The sequence below is a fragment of the Bos mutus genome, chromosome 12 (assembly GCF_027580195.1).
Source record: "Bos mutus isolate GX-2022 chromosome 12, NWIPB_WYAK_1.1, whole genome shotgun sequence".
Taxonomy (NCBI): Eukaryota; Metazoa; Chordata; class Mammalia; order Artiodactyla; family Bovidae; genus Bos; species Bos mutus.
The window spans coordinates 59,913,722-59,932,616 of NC_091628.1; positions in this window are offsets into that span (position 1 = coordinate 59,913,722).

Here is an 18,895-nt window from a genome sequence, read left to right on the forward strand (position 1 = left end):
AAAAGAGAAGAAAATTCTGGAAAAATATCTTTGGGCTTATACTGTCCATTTTCTGATTTTTATGCTAAAATAAAATAGTGCATATACTATCAAGAGTAATTTCCTTATTTACAAAAAAATATAATATCATAGTCTTTATTCTCTAATGCTCCTATTTGTCTGATAATTAATAAGGAAAAGATTAATAAGGAAAAGATCTGAGGAAAAAGATCAATTAACTCTTTCATGTCATTAACCAATCCCACCTGTAAAATATAAATTTTGTTGATATGTTTGTGCCTCATCCTCTGATACATATTAATTATACGACATCTGCAGAGCAATGTAACAACCAATATCCTCAAGAGGAGGTGCTCTCAAACCTGTTGTTGGGCTTTGATACCTGTTTCTGGGCTTTCAGATAAATGTTAAACTGTATAAGTGGACAGAGCACGACTTGAAAATCCAAACTTAATCTCTTTCACTGATTTCTGGAAATGTATTTAAAATTATCAGAAGACTGTTTATCCAAAAAAAAGTAAATATAATGCATTTATGAAAAATACATCACAATTGCAAAGCTATGTAATGAAAATAATGATTTCATAGATAAAATGGCAACAAAGAAAGACAAGCCTCAAAATAAAAAAATCCCTGGTCTTCTCAGCACCTTAAAAGAAGTGGGCATCATTGGAGAAATGCCTGTGTCAGTGTTCAATATTTAGTATTCTGCTTGCATCAGGATTAACTCCTGTGCTGACCATATCAAAATCTTTACTTTTTTTCAGTTTTTAAAAAATTTGAAATATATGGCACAGGCATGTATATCAATATACACTGTAATTGAGCTCTTGTGTGTGTGTGTGTCTGTGTGTGTGTGTCTGTGTTAGTCACTCAGTCATGTCTAACTCTTTGTGATCCCATGGACTGTAGCCCACCAGGCTCCTCTGTCCATGGGGATTCTGCAGGCAAGATTACTGGAGTGGGTTGCCATTCCCTCCTCCAGGGGATCTTCTGGACCCAGGGCTGAACCTGGATCTCCTGCCTTGCAGGCAGATTCTTTACCGTCTGAGCTTGAACTATTTTCTGTCTTTGATTTTTCTTATTTTTTTCCTCTAATTATTTCTTCTCTTCATTAATTATTTAATAAAATTGCATATATTTAGATGTACAACATGAATGATCGTGTGTGTGTGTGTGTGTTTAGTGAAATGATTTCTGTATTCAACACAATTAATATAGCTATCTCACAGAGATAGTAATGCTTTTGAACTGAGGTGTTGGAAAATATTCTTGAGACTTGCTTGGATTTCAAGAGGATCGAACCAGTCCATCCTAAAGGAAATCAGTCCTGAATATTCATTGGAAGGACTGATGCTGAAGCTGAAACTCTAGTACTTTGGCCACCTGATATGAAACAGACTCATTTGAAAAGACCCTGATCCTGGGAAAGGTTGAAGGCAGGAGGAGAAAGGGATGACAGAGGATGAGATGGTTGGATGGCATCACCGACTCAATGGAGATGAGTTTGAGTAAACTCTGGGAGTTGGTGATGGACAGAGAGGCCTGGTGTGCTGCAATCCACCGGGTCACAAAGAGTTGGACATGACTGAGCAACTGAACTGAACTGAGAGCACCTGTAATCTACTCCCTTAGCAAATTCCTGGCATTATTAACTCTAGTCATCTTGCTATGCATTGTATCTCCATTTTTTTTTAATCCCCTACAACTGTAACTTTGTACCCTCTAACCAATGGCTGGAAGAAGCACAAGCTGGAATCAAGATTGCTGGGAGAAATATCAATAACCTCAGATATGCAGATGACACCACCCTTATGACAGAAAGTGAAGAGGAACTAAAAAGTCTCTTGATGAAAGTGAAAGAGGAGAGTGAAAAGGTTTGCTTAAAGCTCAACATTCAGAAAATGAAGATCATGGCATCTGGTCCCATCACTTCATGGGAAATAGATGGGGAAACAGTGTCAGACTTTGTTTTCGTGGGCTCCAAAATCACTGCAGATGGTGATTGCAGCCATGAAATTAAAAGATGCTTAGTCCTTGGAAGGAAAGTTATGACCAACCTAGATGGCATATTAAAAAGCAGAGACATTACTTTGCCAACAAAGGTCTGTCTAGTCAAGGCTATGGTTTTTCCAGTGGTCATGTATGGATATGAGAGTTGGACTGTGAATAAAGCTGAGCGCTGAAGAACTGATCCTTTTGAACTGTGGTGTTGAGAAGACTCTTTTTTTTTTTTTTTTCAGGGCGCTTGCGCGCCCTAGCTCCGCCCAAAGCCCGTGGCGGTGCTCCAGATGGCTGACTCACTCTGGAGAAGACTCTTGAGAGTCTCTTGGACTGCAAGGAGATCCAACCAGTCCATACCAAAGGAGATCAGTCCTGGGTTTTTTTTGGAAGGACTGATCCTGAAGCTGAAACTCCAATACTTTGGCCACTTGATGCGAAGAGTTGACTCATTGGAAAAGACCCTGATGCTGGGAGGGATTGGGGGGAGGAGGAGAAGGGGACGACAGAGGATGAGATGGCTGGATGGCATCACTGACTCGATGGACGTGAGTCTGAGTGAACTCCGGCAGTTGGTGATGGACAGGGAGGCCTGGCATGCTGCAATTCATGAGGTCGCAAACAGTCGGACACGACTGAGCGTCTGAACTGAACTGAACTGAACCATCTCCCCATTTTCCTCATCTCCCCACTGCTAGTAACCACTCGTCTACTCTCTGCTTCAGTATTTTTAGATTTCACATACAAGTGAAATCACACAGTATTTTCTTTCTCTCTGGCTTATTTCACTTGGCATGATTCTCTCTAGTTTCATTCATATTATTACAAGTGATGAGCCTTTTCTTAAGGCTCAATATTATTCAATTGTACTCATACACCACAATTTCTTTATCCATTCATCTTTTGACATAAATTTACGTTGTTTCCATAACTCAGTTATTGTGAATAATTCTAAAATTACATGGGAGCACAAATATCTGTTCGAGATACTAATTTTACTTCTTCACTGGAGAAAAGACATTAATAAACATTTTTTTTTTCCAAATGTGATATACCTAATGGCCAACAGGTATATGAAAAGGTGCTCAAGACCACTAATCATCAGGAAAACACAAATTAAAACCACAATGATATATCACCTGTTATAATGGTTATTATCAAAAAGATAAATAGTGACAAAAGTTGGTGAGGATATGGAGAAAATGGAACCCTTTTGCACTGCTGATGGGAGTGTAAATTTGTATAGCCATTATGGAAAATAGTAAGAAATTTCCTCACAAAACTAAAAATATATCTCTCTTCTTTTTAATCTCCTTGAACCATATGAGTTTATATAATTTAACTTCCTATCCCTCAAGATATATATGTATATATGCATATATATACATATGTAACATACAAATATATGAATAACATATATAAAGAAATATGTATATATGTGTAATAAGTATATATGTATATGTTTATATACCATGATTATTCTAATTATTCTTATTACAATTATCCTAGTAGATTAATATGCTCACAAGTCCCCAGTGAACAGACCAAACTTTAGTTTTCTACTTCTAATATACTTATTTACCTTTAGCATTTCCACACTTACTGATCTTTTGCACTAGCTCTCCCTTCTATCTATAATGTGCTTCTCTTCACTCATTTCATGGCTGGAAATGTTATATCCCTCAATTTTAATTTGGGTATCATTTTCTCAGAGATGCATTCCCTGATCACCTTAAGTATCTATGGTCATACAGAGTATTCCAGCAAATATCTATTATAGAATCATATTATTTGTACTATTTAGGTTTGGCTTCTTTAAATATTTTTATTCCCATGAGTTTCAAAAACATTTATCTTGTGTACTACTGAATCTCTTTCGCATATTCCTGGCAGATAAGTGATGTTTCATAAAATATATGTTAAATAATAAATATTTGCTAAATAATTTAGCAGTTCCTAATTAATGAAATATTTCTGAAAAAAATTTCTGAAAAAATGAAATATTTCTGAAAACAATACTTGTTTTTACAAACTCCTATAATACAGTCTACTTATAGTCTACTTGAAACAATTTATTTTGTTCATTAGGTTTTTTTAATACATTGAGTATTTGTAATTTTTTTTAAATTGTGGAACTCTAAAAATTAATTTATCTTAGGTGATACTCTCATTGTTATTATAAAATCTAAGTAAATTTAGTAGTCTACTATAATGGTTTGTTGCATAAAATTTACCTTTTTTCATTGGTTCCTCACTTGCTATTTTTAAGATCACATAATTAATTTTATACTATTATAGCATTAAATTCCATATCTAATTGCGGCACCATATCTTTTCTCATTTTCTAGTTAATGGGGTTAACAATCTTCTACTAAAGCCTTCAGAGTGACTATATATAAATATATATACATATATACACATGTGTATAATATACATATACAGTATATACACAAAACATATGCACACACAAATAATTGTATTTGTAAACATAAAATAGCACTAAATCTGGCAATTTTTAGGGAAAATTTGATTGAAATATTCATTCATATGGAATTAAATGAGTATTTATAACAAAGGGAATGAAGAATAGAGATTTTCCCAGTTACTCTCTATTCTAGAGAGAAGAGGGTATATCAGTATTTTCAGTGTATTACAGATTTATGAACTATATGTTTCCTCCACAAATGTTTTCCTACCATGTTTTTACTAACTAAATTGAAAAAAATTGTCCAATTATAGAATAATTTAAAAGAAAAAGTTTTTCTTAATAAAGAAAGGAGCTATTTTTTATTTATTTGTAGTACTTGTCTGCATGGAATCCCTAATGAAACTATCAAGTCAATTTAAATTCTGCATCTATTTGCAGAGAGAGAGAGAGAGAATGAGTGTGTGTGAGTGAAGAAAAATGCTGTGGTTAGATTCATGCTGCAAACAATCAAATGACAAGTCACGATTCCTTAGGGCAATGGTCTGAGGTACTTAAATTCGATTCTTTTGTTATAACCAAGCACTCTAGATAGACCTGTATTTACAAAGTGGTTAATTTTGCTCACTGCATTGCCTACAAGGTATTTTCTTAAATTTAGAATTCCTTTGAGAAGTTTCTCAAACATTTTTCATGGATGTATCCCAAATAGTAACAGAGAAGAAAAATTAGGGGCAATTGAATATGGTCCACTTCATCTGCTTCCAGTGCAAAGTCAAAACATACTCAAATATTTGGGGGTTCCCAGGTGGCCTTAGTAGTAATAAACCCACCTGCCAAGGCAGGAGATGTTAGAGACTTGGGTTTGACCCCTGGGTCAGGAAAATCCCCTGGAGAAGAACATGGCAAGCCACTGCAGTATTCTAGCCTGGAGAATCCCATGGACCGAGGAGCCTGCAGGCTACAGTCCATAGACTCGGGAAGAGTTGGCCATGACTGAAGGGACTTATATGCACTAAAACATTCATGCTATTCTTAAAATTTATGCCAGTTTCAAACTCTATATCATCAGTTCAGTTCAGTCACTCAGTCATGTCCAACTCTTTGTGACCCCATGGACTGCAGCACACCAGGATTCCTTGTCCATCACCAACTCCCAGGGCTTGCTCAAACTCTTATCTGTCAAGTCGGCGATGCCATCTGACCAACTCATCCTCTGTCATACCTGTCTCCTCCTGCCCTCAATTATTTCCAAAAGCATCATGACTTTTCCAATGAGTCAATTTTTTGCATCAGGTAGCCAAAGTATTAGAGCTTCAGCTTTAGCATCAATTCTTCCAATGAATATTCAGGATAGATTTCCTTTATGATGAACTGGTGTGATCTCCTTAGAGTCCAAGGGACTCTGAACAGTCCTCTTCAACACCACAGTTCAAAAGCATCGATTCTTTGGTGCTCAGCTTTTTCTATAGTCCAAATCTCACATCCATACATGACTACTGGAAAAACCATAGCTTTGATTTGAGGGACCTTTGTTGGCAAAGTAATGTCTCTGCTTTTTAATATGCTGTCTAGGTGGGTCATAGATTTTCTTCTAAAAGGAGCAAGCATCTTTTAATTTCATGGCTGGAGTAACCATCTGCAGTGATGCTGAAGTCCAAGAAAATAAAGTCAGTCACTGTTTCCATTGTTTCCCCATTTATTTGCCATGAAGTGATGGGACCAGATGCTATTTTCTTAGTTTCCTGAATGTTGGGTTTTAAGCCAACTTTTTCACCCTCCTCTTTCACTTTCATCAAGTGGCTCTTCAGTTCTTCTTTACTTTCTGCCATAAGGGTGGTGTCATCTGCAAATCTGAGGTTATTGGTATTTCTCCCAGCAATCTTGATTCCAGCTTGTGCTTCATCCAGCCTGGCGTTTTGCATGATGTACTCTGCATATAAGTTAAATAAGCAGGGTGACAATATACAACCTTGATGTACTCCTTTCCCAATTTGGAACCAGTCTGTTGTTCCATGTCCAGTTCTAATTGATGCTTCTTGACCTGCATACAGATTTCTCAAGAGGCAGGTCAGGTGGTCTGGTATTCCCATATCTTGAAAAATTTTCCACAGTTTATTGTGATCCACACAGTCAAAGGCTTTGGCAAGTCAGTAAAACAGAAGTAGATGTTTTTCTGGAACTCTCTTGCTTTTTTGATGATCCAGCTGATGTTGGCAATTTGATCTCTGGCTCCTCTGGCTTTTCTAAATCCAGCTTGAACATCTGGAATTTCATGGTGAAGCCTGGCTTAGATAATTTTGAGCATTACTTTGATAGAGTGTGAGATGAGTGGAATTGTGCCATAGTTTGAGCATTCTTTGGCATTGCCTTTCTTTGGGATTGAAATGAAAACTGACCATTTCCAGTCCTGTGGCCACTGCTGAGTTTTCCAAATTTGCTGGCATATTGAGTGCAGCACATTCACAACATCATCTTTTAGGATTTGAAATAGCTCAACTAGAATTTCATTACCTCCAGTAGCTTTGGTCATAGTGATGCTTCTAAGGCCCACTTGACCTCACATTCCAGGATATCTGGCTCTAGGTGAGTAACCATCATGATTATCTGAGTCATGAGTATCTTTTTTATATAGTTCTTATGTGTATTCTTACCACCTCTTCTTAATATCTTCTACTTCTGTTAGGTCCATACCATTTCTTTCTTTATTGTGCCCATGTTTGCATGAAATATTCCCTTGGTAGCTCTAATTTTCTTGAAGAGATCTCTAATCTTTCCCATTCTATTGTTTTTTTCTATTTCTTTGCATTGATCACTGAGGAAGGCTTTCTTATCTCTCCTTATTATTCTTTGGAATTGTGCATTCAGATGGGTATATTTTTCCTTTTTCCTTTGTTTTTAGCTTCTCTTCTTTTCTCAGCTATTTCTAAGGCCTCCTCAGACAACCATTTAACCATTTTGCATTTGCTTTTCTTGGTAATGTTCTTGATCACTGCCTCCTGTACAACCTCACAAACCTCTGCCCATAGTTCTTCAGGAACTCTGTTTATCTGATCTAATCCCTTGAATCTATTTGTCACTTCACTGTACAATCATAAGGGATTTGACTTAGGTCATACCTGAATGGTATAGTGGTTTTCCCTACTTTCTTCGATTTAAGTCTGAATTCTTTCTTTATTTCAATATTCAATGTTTCTCCCCAAAATATTTAAGTATACTTAATGTTCTAAAAATCTATGTCATAATGCTGCTGCTGCTGCTGCTAAGTTGCATCAGTCGTGTCGGACTCTGTGCAACCCCATAGATGGCAGCCCACCAGGCTCCTCTGTTCCTGGGATTCTCCAGGCAAGAATACTGGAGTGGGTTGCCATTTCCTTCTCCAATGCATGAAGGTGAAAAATGAAAGTGAAGTCGCTCAGTCGTGTCCGACTCTTAGCGACCCCATGGACTGTAGCCTACCAGGCTCCTCCGTCCATGGGATACTCCAGGCAAGAGTACTGGAGTGGGTTGCCATTGCCTTCTCCGATGTCATAATACTTTGAGATAATTCCAGTATGGTATTATTTACCTTTATTGATGTTTACAAGTGGCTTTGTAAACATTCCAGTGAAACATTTTAATAAAAATATGAAATTCTGATAGATTTTGTAATAGTGCCTTGTGATAGGTGCTTCCTTCCCTGCAGTTCAGTTCAGTTCATTTCTGTCACCCAGTCGTGTCCGACTCTTTGCAACCCCATGAATTGCAGCGCGCCAAGCCTCCCTATCCATCACAACTCCCACAGTCCACTCAAACTCACGTCCATCGAGTCGGTGATGCCATCCAGCCATCTCGTCCTCTGGCGTCCCCTTTTCCTCCTGCCCCCAATCCCTCCCAGCATCAGAGTTTTTTCCAATGAGTCAACTCTTTGCATAAGGTGGCCACAGTACTGGAGTTTCAGCTTTAGCATCATTCCTTCCAAAGAACACCCAGGACTGAAAAGTAAAAACACCACACATTAGTGTTAACAATTCCTTGTTGTCCTTCACATGAATTAATGTTCCTATCTTTAAGTGCTTTGGTCTGAATATTTGAATCTCTCCAAAATTCTGTTGAATTTTAATCTCCAAAATGATGATGTAAGGAGACCAAACCTTTTGAAAGTGATTAGGTCATGAAGGTAGAGGCCAAATGATAGGAAATAGCGTCCTTGTAATTGAGTCTCCACATTGCTCTGTAGCCCTTCCATCTTGTGGAGACACAGCAAGAAGTAAGCAATAAAGATAACCCAGAAAATGATCATCAGCAGAACTTGATCCTGCTGGTACCCTCTCTTGAAACTTCCAGCCTCCAAAACTGTGTGAAATACACATCTTATGTGTATAAGCTACCCAGTCAGTGGTATTTTGTCACAGTAGCCCAAATGGACAAAGACAGGCAAGTAGCTGTTTCTGTGTTATATTTAATTCTGTCATTTACTTTAAGGTACAAAATTTTTGCAGCGAGTTAAAATAGCACTCTATTTTATGTATCCCAGTGCTTTTGTTAATAATCAGCTTTAATGTAGAACGTTAACGTGCACTCTAGCACGAAAAGGTGCAAATTGCCTAAGTGAAGACAGGAGTGGTCCGGGCACAGGGAATGCTGTTACAAGGAGTGCTAAAATGTGCATAAATCATCACTCTCTGTGCAGCTATTACTTGAATTTATCTTTCAAGCAGGGTGGATTTTCACCCTGCCAGATTTGCTTGGCATGGAAAAGGTCTATTTTTTAATAGTACGAAATAAGTCATGGGGTGTTTACTCTGCTCAAACAAAAACAAACAAACATAAACCCAATGGATCTAAATTACTTTTTTCTTTAAATCTCTGCTTTCATTCAGCTGCAGTCACTTACGATGTAAATTGCTTCATGATGTGTTTTGTCATTGCAAGGACACACCTTAATGCCTTCCAGCAGTAATATTTAAAGTGCTACTATTATAACCTGAAAATGTTGAGAAGCATGCAGATTAACTCATTCCCTTGTAAAAAGCTTAAAGAAAACATTTTCTGGGAAACAAACACAAAAAAATTCACAGAGAACAATTACAGTATTCATTAAATCTTAATTTTCCCTTCTCTTATACATACCATATACACAGATATAAGCACTCACTATACACTCAGTTCTTAATAGTGGGAATAAATAAGATCATAAATATAAATTTAATGAGACATTAATAAATTTATGCTGCTCCACATTTGAGTGTATTGACCAACCTAGATAGCATATTAAAAAGTAGAAATGTTACTTTGCCAACAAAGGCCTGTCTAGTCAAGGGTGTGGTTTTTCCAGTGGCCATGTATGGATGTGAGAGTTGGACTGTGAAGAAAGTTGAGTGCCCAAGAATTGATGCTTTTGAACTGTGGTGTTGGAGAAGACTCTTGAGAGTCCCTTGGACTGCAAGAAGATCCAGCCAGTCCGTTCTAAAGGAGATCAGTCCTGGGTGTTCATTGGAAGGACTGATGCTCAAGCTGAAACTCCAATACTTTAGCCACTTCATGCGAAGAGTTGACTCATTGGAAAAGACCCTGATGCTGGGAGGGATTGGGGGCAGGAGGAGAAGGGGATGACAGAGGATGAGATGGTTGGATGGCATCACTGACTCGATGGACGTGAGTCTGAGTGAACTCCAGGAGTTAGTGATGGACAGGGAGGCCTGGTGTGCTGCGATTCATGGGGTTGCAAAGAGTCAGATACGACTGAGTGACTGAACTGACTGAACTGACTGATAGAAAAAGTAAGTAACCACATTTTTGAGGAATTGAGGAAGGTAAGGAAAGGACACTGCCTAGATTACATGATCAGATTTGTATATTTAAACTATTATTCTGGCTTCAGAAGTTAGACTGGAGGAGATTACCAATCAATGTAATGTTTTGTTAAGACATTTACATAGTAATTAAACCAAAAATAAAGAACTGTGGCAGTAAAATGGAGAAAAACTTGTTTGAGACCATTTTTGAGTCAGGGCATATAATTTTCTCTTCATTTGTCATGAGATTCTGACATAGACCAAATCTTGAATAGTAGAATAAGGCATTTGGTAGAATATACAATTGAATATGGAGGACACAGATCATTTAAACATAGATTTTAAAACTAGAACCCATGAATTCTCATGAAATCCATGAATAAAATTAAGAATACCAAAATTTTGGATATTAAATAAAGCAAAACCTTTATTTTCACTGACTTCAAACTGAAATTCGGCATTTCATTCATTATGTACTTGGGAAACTCACCACCTTAGTTTTAACTGTACCTGTGAATTTATCAGCCATAGAAATTGCATATATATTTATATTGCATTTCAGTTGTCACAGCTTTGTCCAAATATTATTTAATCTCTTCTAATACTTCTACCCTTTGAAATTACACTATTTATTAGATGTGCCACTAGATCATTCTTTGTCTGTAAAAAAGAAATACATACATTGCCATATGACAAATGTTTAATATTTCATAACAGCATTGCAATATATTTAGTTCCTTTGAAATCTTAGATATTTTATATTATATATTAGAAAAACAATTTTCCATGACTTTCCACTGAACAATGAAATTTTTAGAAATTCTGCTTACAGTGGTACAACTATGTATATTATCCTTGCTAGCAGAGGCTGAGCTTGACAATAAGACCTACTTGTAATAGTTCACCAAAAGCTGACAATGATTGTTGAGCTTTTTTTCTACCTTTACAATTCCAGTTAAGGGTATGGGATTCCTAGGCCACAAGATGTAACAAAATTGTATGTCAGAATCAAAAGCATAAACTTGAAGAAAAGTCTGGCAAAAAAAGTTAAGTTAGAGGAAACAGGAAAGATGGATAGAATGTCTATAGAAAGTATTTTCTTAATGACAGAAGAGGCACAGCTCTGTGAAACAGTTTGAGTCGAGATCAAAATCTCTAATTCTGTGGTAGGTGATGAAAGGGACTGTTGCCAAGAATAAAGTGAGAATTCAAATTGTCAGAATTCCTCATGGTAGCAGTAGGTTTGAATGTATCACTGAACTTGAAATCCTCTTTTTATATATTTGTAGATTTCTTGTTCAGGCCATCCTTTATATCCAGTATAAGAATCACTATTGTTATCTTTCTGGTGGAAAAAGAATCTTGAGCTTTTAACCTTTGACACAGTGTCTGCCTATAATTGAATCATAAAATTGAGTCATGAAATGTTCCATACACCTACTGTATAGCACACGAAGCTCTGCTCAATATTATGTGGCAGCCTAGATGGGAGCGGAGTTTGGGAGAGAATGGATGCATATATATGTATCGCTGAGTTCTTTCACTGTTCACCTGAACCTTCACAATGTTGTTTGTTAAACCGCTATACCCCAATGCAAAATTAAAAAAAAAAAGTCATGAAAAATGCTGTGCACCGTAGCATCAAAACTGTTGCCAGAATTTGTCCTAGCTCCTATGGGGGTACAAACACTTAACGATGCTGGATGTAGGTAGGTAGAAATTTCAATCATTTTGGCACTAAAAGTTCTGAATGTTTACAATGTTCAGGAAAGTACATTTCAAAGATACTTGGGGATAACACGTCATTGAAAAACAATCAGGCGTGTTTATGATAGGGGAGAATGTTTAAAATTTATTTGATTCTAAAAAGTTTCTGATGTCACAAATAAAAATGTCATGAATGAGTGAGACAAGAGAATATTATCACTTATTTTTCTTTAGAATTATTGATATCCCCTAGGTTATAGACAAGGACTGACCACAAAAATAGTTTGTCTTTTGTTCAAAGAATTAGTAAGTTGTATTTAGAGGACCTTGGTACACATAATAATTCTGATGGTAACCTGTAGTTAGTTGTATTAAATCTAATGAGTCAACTGGAAGTCACCTAGTAAGCTGCTCAATCAGGAAGGTCATGATTACTGCTTATTCTTTCTTATGTCAGCCTCCATTTAACCCTGTAAGAGGGGAGTCTAAAATCTGTTTAATAAAAAAAAAAAAAAATACTGCTGTTTAATGATAAACAGATCTTTTCTTTCTCTCACTAAAAAAAAAAAAAAAAAGTATGTAAGATTCCAAGACCCCTGGGTTCGTCTATTTTATTTTGGCTTCCATCTGATGCAATTTGTTTCTTATTGTGCTAACAAGACGTCCCTGACAAAAGGATTCAGTTGTCCATTAGAAAGACTAGTCATATTGTCTATGATCAATTCTAGGGAAATTATAAGCAAAGAGATAGCAGTAGCCAAGGGGAGGGGGATCTCCAGTAGAACCCAGTCAGGCTTCACTGCTGTACTTCTGACAGTGAGGGTTGTGGCCTCTGTGACTTGCCCTGAATGTGTGTCCCAGAATCAACTTGCCTAGTTATTCTAGTCCTAGATTTTGTCATGATTCATCTGAGCATCAAGTAGCTGGGAGGGGCTACACATATGTTGAGATAAATCATCAAATGTGAAAAGAGAAAGACAAGACTAAACAGTGACTAGAGTTTTCAAATGGAAATCCTTCATCTAGGATTTTATTTGCTGTAGTTCATGGAGAGGTGGCCTTTTGCCATAATAACCTGATGGTTATATTTTTATGAAATTATTAAGAAGGGCTATTGGAATGTTCTATTGCAAAAGGAAATAAACAGTTGACTTTAAAAAAAGTAAGACTGCTTCTCTCCCCCAACTTCTTTGTAACTATAATCTGTACTATAAACATGGGAATCCATTGCTAAATAGCAAAGTATGGAAAAATCTAAATAAAGCAAAGACTGCAAAAGTATGTGGAATGTGTGTCTTGAAGAGAAAAATAAAATCATTATTGTAGGAGATAAGATGATAAATTATTAGAAAGTAAAGAAGTGAAATTTGAAAGTTGCGTTTTCTTGATTGACATGCCAGCATGACTAATGTATAGTGAATAAGTTGTTTATGCTTCATTTTGTTCTCACTCCAACTGAAGATGCAACATACCATATTTGAAAATATTTTATAGTATTTCAAAAATGTTTCAATTCTAATTAAATTCCACAATAATCTAATTGTTATTCTTTCTAAAACCTGCAATTAGTTAAGCAAAAACCTGGTTTTGAATCCAGATAAGCATTCTTAAAAACTAGTTTATTTTCCTTTGCAAGGGAAAAATAGTAGCCAGACGTTTTGATTACTCACTCTCTCATTCATTCCTATAACAAATATTTATTGAGCCCCTAGCATGAGCCAGTCATATTTCTGGTCTTTGGGAAAAACATTAATTAAAAAAAAAAAAAGATTGAAGATAACTGCCTTGTAAAGTTTATATTCTAATGTGAGAGACATAAATAACAAACATGAAGCATAAGTGACCTGTTCAGTGAAGTAGTTTCAATTGAGAAGCTGAAAAACATTGGGGGTTGGGGGGCAGAGAATCCGGAATGCACAGAGCATTATGGAGATAGCACTGCAGTAGATGTGGGAGTTGGGGTTTCTCTGGCACCTGATATAACCTACAACAGAAACCATCAGTGAGCACCAGTAACTTTCACTCTAATAGTGACAAGGTTTTGTGTGTTGGGAAGCAGAGAAGGTTGTTTCTTGGAAATCTTTCTTCTCATTTGATGATAGAGACAGAGGATCTATTAAAGGCCTTATCTCAGTACACAGGCCTGCTCTTGACCCTGTGATGGTGGATGGCTTAGAGCTGTTTTCAATTCAGAGCAATGCTCAGACTCATTTTTTACCTCTGTTAGGAGGAAAAGTGACCTTAAATTGAGGGTGCTTTATTGAGACCATTTTTGATGGCTTAAAGGATTCTGTTGAAACACTGTTATACCATGAGAAAGGGCCCCACCTTCACCTGAGCTTCACTTCATTAATAAAACCTTATAGTGTCCAGAATACATATTATAACCTACCATGATGTTTTGGGGGTAGGTGGAATACTCTAATTAGACTATAATCTTTATAGCTCAGACTTGCACAGGTAATTTCCCTCTATTAAAGAATCTAGCAGAATATACCTACTTTCTTTCTTAGTAAACACCCTTAGCCCCTAAAATCACGAGATATTGTATTAGATTCCTGCTACTGCTAAGTCATTTCAGTCGTGTCTGACTCTGTGCGACCCCATAGACGGCAGCCCACCAGGCTCCCCCGTCCCTGGGATTCTCCAGGCAAGAACACTGGAGTGGGTTGCCATTTCCTTCTTCAATGGAGGAAAGTGAGAAGTGAAAGTGAAGTTGCTCAGTCGTGTCTGACCCTCAGCGACCCCATGGACTGCAGCCCACCAGGCTCCTCCATCCATGGGATTTTCCAGGCAAGAGTACTGGAATGGGGTGCCATTGAAGATGCTATAACAAGTGACCACAAATATGACAATTTAAAGCAAAAGACATTCATTTTCTTATGGTTCTGAGGGCCAGATGTCCAAAATCCAGCATGTCCATCCTTATGCTTTCTCTGGGATCTCATTTAGTCACTGTCCTAGAATTCTTGGGTTTGTAAACTCATCTCTCCAACCTCAACCTCCATATTCACAGTGGGTTTTCTTCTGTGTGTGTCTGTGTGAAATCTCTATTTGCATATCTCTTAAAAACACACTTGTCATGGCATTTGGGACTCACTGGATAATCCAGAATAAATTCTTTATCTCAGGATTCCTAACCTAATCTCATTCTTTAGCACATAACATCCACAGATTCTAAGCATTTGACATTGTGAAAGAACTTCAGTCTAAAATGGACTTGGAAAATATAAAATGAAAACTCTTACGCATCTGTCCTCAGAAAAACAAAACTTAAGGATGAGAGACTGATTTCCCATGAATGCCTGATCTACAGAAAACTGACAATGTTGGAATTTTCTTAAATAATGGTGAGTTTGTTGGGAGTTGCCCTCATATCAACCTTGGAAATTTTGCTTACAGTCTCCAGAGATGAGAAAGAAATGATCCAGGTCAGAGTGTTCTTGCAAAGTGAGCTGCATTAAACTTTCTTTGTCTTCTTGAGGCATTTTCAAAGTTGATCTCCATTAGTTTTTATTTCAACAGGATCTTTCTCCCCTTCACATTTCTTGACAATAAATACAGCCTACCTCAAACCCTCAGTGTTTTCATCTGTAACTTGTTCCAGTTTGCATGTTCCAAATTCTGCTTTCTCTGCCATTCTTGAATAAACTCATATCTTTAAGTTTGCCTCAGGTTACATCTTTACTTAGGTCAGCAACATGGATATCTTTGAGAAGCCATTTTTCTACCCACCAGACATATAATGAGATTGAAAAAAAAAACCTTAATGGATGAAATTTAGGAGATTTTATTGAAAGCATAGTGACCACCCTGAAAAGAAAGAAGGATATTGTCTTGAAAACTCTGATTTACCAAAACTCACTGTAGCCCTAAATTTACTTCCTATACCTTCTCGCTATTCTAGGTCCCTCCTGGCATAGCACGAAGCAGTGGGTATTGAGGAACTATGCAGCAAAGAAGCTATCACTGTTCCTTCGTCATCTATATTGAGTTTGATATTTTTGCTTTGCTAAAATTTCAAAATCTTTGAAATTTATAATATGTATAAGCATATATATATATGTGTGTGTGTGTGAATATTTCTGTGTGTGTGTATATGTGTGTCTGTGGTGAGAGAGAGAGAGAGAGAGAGATTATGAGAAAGTTCATATTATAAAGGCTGGAAAATTAAGCCTGTAAAACAAAATCTGGCAGGCTGAATACTCTAAGTCAGCTGTTGTTACAGAATTTCTTCTTCTTCAGGGAAACCTCAGTTTTGTTTTTAAAACTGATTGGATATCACACTATCCAGGTGATTTTCTGCACTTTAAGTCAACTGATTGTAGATGTTAAACATATCTAAAAATATAGCAACATCTGATTTAGTGTTTGAATAAATGGATACTACAGCTTCATCTGGTGGCTCAGTGGTAATGGATCCGCCTGCCAATGCAGGAGACATTGGTTCAGTCCATCAGGCAGGAAGATGCCCTGGAGAAGGAAATGGCAACCCACCCCAGTATTCTTCAAAGGGAAATCTCATGGACAGAAGAGTCTGGCAGGCTACAGCCCATGGGGTTGCAAAAGAGTTGGATATGACATAGCTACTAAACAATATAGGTTTCCTCCTAAATTGACACGTTAAAAAAAAAATTCAAGTAACCACCACATCCATTTTTCTTTGTATGAAGGAAATAAAATAGGCACTTAAAATTATGTGCTTCTTCTAGCGTGGTAGTCTCCATCACACTTTTCCTAATCATTAAAAAAAAAAGAAAGAAATATGGCAGCATGCTTGTGTTAATTATTATGCTTTTCAATTTCATGCTATATTTTTGGACTTTTTAAATGCCATTTCTTCTTTTTACTATTTTAATAACATTATCTAACAAATCAAAGCTTGCTTACTGGCATTAGTTAATTAGATGTATATATTAGGCTATGTAGAGAAAAAAGCTAAATTATTTTCATTATTGTCTGCATGTTTAGTCATACATGCACACAGCTTTAGAGTTTTGCCACAACAGAAGACAAAAGAAGAAGCAACTTTCTAAATGTTATGAGTGAACTTATTTATTTACAAGACAAATAAGTTAAAGGAACTAAGCAGCAGTAAGCCTTTTGTGATTCTATGAAAAAATGACAATAATCTGACAATTTTGGGAGCAATCTATTACATCTTGTTCTTGCATCTTTATTTTTTTCTACTTCGATAAATCATCATTGGGATTTTGTTGCTTTAAAACATACTTTTCTTGTCTTATAACCTCCAGGACTTGCCTGCTGTGTTTGTTAAGCAAGTTTAAAACATGCAAAGATATGAGATGCAATCAAGTACCATAATGACTAATTTTAACAATGAACAGTAGGAGGGTTAAATATAGGCATAAGCATGCCATTATATATAACAGTGGGTACAGTAAGAGAATGGAAAATAGCTTGAGGATAGGTTTATTATAAGCATCATGGTTTGAACAAAGCAGAGGAAAGAATGTAATGTTTTGACTGATGGATTCTCTTTATAAGACGTCTATGGAGAGAAAAAAGCTAAATTAGCTTTAATCTTGTATACATCTTTAGTTATACATGCACATAGCTTTAGAGTTTGCCACAATAGAAAACAAAATAAGAAGCAACTTTCTAAATGTTATGAGTGAAATTATTTATTTACAAGACAAATAAATTAGTTATTAATGTCTTTGAAGCAGCCATGTCTGAATAATATTCACCACTAAGAATAATCACTTCCAGCTTATGTTCATCTAAGTTACTCTGAGTTGTCTTTTCATTTGCCTCTTAAGGATAAGAAATGCTTTAAATCTTCGTGGAAAATTAATTGACTAGCATTTCTGAAAATGTTTAAGCATTCATTGTACATTTTATTTATTTTTGCCTCAGAAAAAGAAATAACAAAACTTGACCTCTAAGCTTAAGGTTATATGATTGAAGGAAAACATACTTGTAAATTTCTCTCATCCACGGTCACCAACCAATAGACTGTTCTGATGCCTCACATACATTCCTTTTCCTCTATTTAGTCTTCCAGAGTGTTTTTGAAGCCAGCAACTACTTCTCAACTGCTTTCAAAGTTATCCAGGAAAAGTTATAGAAAAATAGAAATAAATAAGCCAAGTTGCTGAGATTTATAGTATCCCTTTTGAGTAGAAACTGTCAGCTTGCTGGTCAGGAAAAAAAAATACTGTACCCAGAAATGTTAAAATTCTTCACACTGAAAGGTAAGTGTTAGAAAGGAATTCAGAAATCATCCAACTCAACTATCCCTGGAAACTCAGAGAGGCAGAGAGATTGTCCAGAGCTACCCAGCTTACTTGTATCAGAACCAGATCTAGAACCCTGGATGGGACTACATACAGTCTACCTCAGAGTTTGAACTGTAGCCTTCAGATAGCTAAATCAGTCAGTTCAGTCACTGTCCGAATTTTTGTGACCCAATGGACTGCAGCACATCAGGCTTCCCTGGCAATCACCAACTCCCAGAGTTTACTCAAACTCATGTCCATTGAGTTGGTGATGCCATCCAAGCATCTCATCCTCTGTCGTCCCCTTTTCCTCCCACCTTCAATTTTCCCAGTGTCAGGGTCTTATCAAATGAGTCGGTTCTTCACCTCAGGTGGCCAAAGTATTGGAGCTTCAGCTTCAATATCAGTCCTTTAAATGAATATTCAGGATTGATTTCCTTTATGACTGAAGGGTTGATTCTCCTTGCAATCCAAGAGACTCTCAATAATCTTTTCCAACACCACAGTTCAAAAGCATTAATTCTTCTGCACTCAGCTTTTTTTTATAGTCCAACTCTCACATCCATATCTGACTACTAGAAAAACCATAGCTTTGACTAGATGGACCTTTGCTGGCAAACTAATGTCTCTGCTTTTTTAATATGCCGTCTAGATTGGTCATAGCTTTTCTTCCAAGGAACAAATGTCTTTTAATTTCATGGGTGCAGTCACCATCTACAGTGATTTTGGAATCCCCCAAAAAA